The sequence below is a fragment of the Schistocerca nitens genome, chromosome 3 (genome assembly GCF_023898315.1).
Source record: "Schistocerca nitens isolate TAMUIC-IGC-003100 chromosome 3, iqSchNite1.1, whole genome shotgun sequence".
Lineage (NCBI taxonomy): Eukaryota > Metazoa > Arthropoda > Insecta > Orthoptera > Acrididae > Schistocerca > Schistocerca nitens.
The window spans coordinates 99,403,817-99,406,962 of NC_064616.1; positions in this window are offsets into that span (position 1 = coordinate 99,403,817).

Here is a 3,146-nt window from a genome sequence, read left to right on the forward strand (position 1 = left end):
TCCCAATACACATTTTTTAGATACTCTTTCCAGTCTGCCTGATAGCTACGCCACTAGTTGTGTATCTTAAGAGTCATTGTAACTTTTGCCAGGGGTTTCTTGAAGTTGCTGATGTGATTATGCTGGTGACGAGGCATTGGCTACCCTATGAGTGTCATAGTGATTCCTGCTAGTTGCACACCCAACTACACATTTTTTTGATACTTTGGCCAGTCTGCCTCAAGTGACACCCAACCAGCTGTGTATCTTATGAGAAGCTTCGTTACCTTTGCAAGCAGTTTCTTGAAGTTGGTGATGTGATAATGTTGGTGACGAGGCATTGGCTACCTTAAGAGAGTCATAGTGCTTTCTGCCAGTTGCTCACCCAAATACACATTTTGAGATACTGTGGCCAGTCTGCCTGACGCGATGCGCCACTAGTTGTGTATCTTAAGAGAAACATCGTTACTCTTGCCAGCGGTTTCTTGACTTTGAAGATGTGATTATACTGGTGACGAGATATTGGTTGCCCTAAGAGAGTCACAGTGTTTCGTGCCAGTTGCTCACCCAAATACACATTTTTTAGATACTGTTTCCAGTGTGCCTGAAGCGATACGCCACTAGTTGTGTATCTTAAGAGAAACATCGTTACTTTTGCCAGGGGTTTCTAGAAGTTGCTGATTTGATTCTGCTGGTGACGAGGCATTGGCTACCTCAAGAGAGTCATAGAGATTCCTGCCAGTTCTTCACCCAAATACACATTTTTTAGATACTCTTTCCAGTCTGCCTGATAGCTACGCCACTAGTTGTGTATCTTAAGAGTCATTGTAACTTTTGCCAGGGGTTACTTGAAGTTGCTGATGTCATTATGCTGGTGACGAGGCATTGGCTACCCTATGAGTGTCATAGTGATTCCTGCTAGTTGCTCACCCAAATACACATTTTTTTGATACTTTGGCCAATCTGCCTCAAGTGACACCACACTAGCTGTGTATCTTATGAGAAGCTTCGTTACCTTTGCAAGCGGTTTCTTGAAGTTGGTGATGTGATTATGTTGGTGACGAGGCATTGGCTACCTTAAGAGAGTCATAGTGCTTTCTGCCAGTTGCTCACCCAAATACACATTTTGAGATACTGTGGCCAGTCTGCCTGAAGCGATACGCCACTAGTTGTGTATCTTAAGATAAACATCGTTACTCTTGCCAGCGGTTTCTTGACTTTGAAGATGTGATTATACTGGTGACGAGATATTGGCTACCCTAAGAGAGTCACAGTGTTTCGTGCCAGTTGCTCATCCAAATACACATTTTTTAGATACTCTTTCCAGTCTGCCTGATAGCTACGCCACTAGTTGTGTATCTTAAGAATCATTGTAACTTTTGCCAGGGGTTTCTTGAAGTTGCTGATGTGATTATGCTGGTGACGAGGCATTGGCTACCCTATGAGCGTCATAGTGATTCCTACTATTTGCTCACCCAAATACACATTTTTTTGATACTTTGGCCAGTCTGCCTCAAGTGACACCCCACTAGCTGTGTATCTTATGAGAAGCTTCGTTACCTTTGCAAGCGGTTTCTTGAAGTTGGTGATGTGATTATGTTGGTGACGAGGCATTGGCTACCTTAAGAGAGTCATAGTGCCTCCTGCCAGTTGCTCACCCAAATACACATTTTGAGATACTGTGGCCAGTCTGCCTGAAGCAATACGCCACTAGTTGTGTATCTTTAGAGAAACATCGTTACTCTTGCCAGCGGTTTCTTGACTTTGAAGATGTGATTATACTGGTGACGAGATATTGGTTTCCCTAAGAGAGTCACAGTGTTTCGTGCCAGTTGCTCACCCAAATACACATTTTTAGATACTGTTTCCAGTGTGCCTGAAGCGATACGCCACTAGTTGTGTATATTAAGAGAAACATCGTTACTTTTGAAAGGGATTTCTAGAAGTTGCTGATTTGATTCTGCTGGTGACGAAGCATTGGCTACCTCAAGAGAGTCATAGAGATTCCTGCCAGTTCTTCACCAAAATACACATTTTTTAGATACTCTTTCCAGTCTGCCTGATAGCTACGCCACTAGTTGTGTATCTTAAGAGTCATTGTAACTTTTGCCAGGGGTTTCTTGAAGTTGCTGATGTGATTATGCTGGTGACGAGGCATTGGTTACCCTATGAGTGTCATAGTGATTCCTGCTAGTTGCTCACCCAAATACACATTTTTTTGATACTTTGGCCAGTCTGCCTCAAGTGACACCCCACTAGCTGTGTATCTTATGAGAAGCATCGTTACCTTTGCAAGCGGTTTCTTGAAGTTGGTGATGGCATTATGTTGGTGACGAGGCATTGGCTACCTTAAGAGAGTCATAGTGCTTCCTGCCAGTTGCTCACCCAAATACACATTTTGAGATACTGTGGCCAGTCTGCCTGAAGCGATACGCCACTAGTTGTGTATCTTAAGAGAAACATCGTTGCTCTTGCCAGCGGTTTCTTGACTTTGACGATGTGATTATACTGGTGACGAGATATTGGTTACCCTAAGGGAGTCACAGTGTTTCGTGCCAGTTGCTCACCCAAATACACATTTTTTAGATACTGTTTCCAGTGTGCCTGAAGCGATACGCCACTAGTTGTGTATCTTAAGAGAAACATCGTTACTTTTGCCAGGGGTTTCTAGAAGTTGCTGATTTGATTCTGCTGGTGACGAGGCATTGGCTACCTCAAGAGAGTCATAGAGATTCCTGCCAGTTCTTCACCCAAATACACATTTTTTAGATACTCTTTCCAGTCTGCCTGAAGCGATACGCCACTAGTTGTGTATCTTAAGAGAAACATCGTTACTCTTGCCAGCGGTTTCTTGACTTTGGAGATGTGATTATACTGGTGACGAGATATTGGCTACCCTAAGAGAGTCACAGTGTTTCCTGCCAGTTGCTCATCCCAATACACATTTTTTAGATACTCTTTCCAGTCTGCCTGATAGCTACGCCACTAGTTGTGTATCTTAAGAGTCATTGTAACTTTTGCCAGGGGTTTCTTGAAGTTGCTGATGTGATTATGCTGGTGACGAGGCATTGGCTACCCTATGAGTGTCATAGTGATTCCTGCTAGTTGCACACCCAACTACACATTTTTTTGATACTTTGGCCAGTCTGCCTCAAGTGACACCCAAC